The sequence below is a fragment of the Plectropomus leopardus genome, chromosome 11, assembly GCF_008729295.1.
Source record: "Plectropomus leopardus isolate mb chromosome 11, YSFRI_Pleo_2.0, whole genome shotgun sequence".
Lineage (NCBI taxonomy): Eukaryota > Metazoa > Chordata > Actinopteri > Perciformes > Serranidae > Plectropomus > Plectropomus leopardus.
The window spans coordinates 33273940-33274558 of NC_056473.1; positions in this window are offsets into that span (position 1 = coordinate 33273940).

Genomic DNA, 619 nt, shown 5'->3' on the forward strand with positions numbered 1-619 from the left:
TTCTACTCTGACTATGGAGGCAAGTAAGAGGCGGAAGTATTTGAATTTTAACAGCTACTAAATATCTAATACTGAAAAAAACATAAATTAAAACTTTTTTCTATATTAACCTCTTTTAAACGAAATATGAAATTTCTTGAGTTGCAATTTGAAAAGCTGAATACAAATTTGAATTTTCACAAATTCAGACTCAAATAGTCCAGTTTTGGAATTAAAAAAAAAAAAAAGATTCGGGTTGCTCAGATTTGATCAAACTCAGATCAAAAAACAATTACCTATCCTGACCAGATGTTGCTATTTGAAAGTTTTTGAATGTAAATTTGACCGATTGAATTTTTAATTTAGGGTTTGGGGAGCTCAGAATTACATCTCTGCTCTTCGCAGATGATGTGCTTCTGTTGGCCCCATCACAGCGTGACCTCCCAGCGTGACCTCCAGCGTGACCTCCAGCATGCACCGCGGCGGTCTGCAGTGAGGCGGTCCGGATGAGAGTCAGCACCTCTAAATCTGAGGCGGTGGAAGAAGAGTAAAAGAGTATTCGAAGGCTGTTAAAATTCAGTAGTTTTGTCCCATATTTGCAACTATTTTCTTCCTTTTGCGTAAAAAGAAGGAATCAACG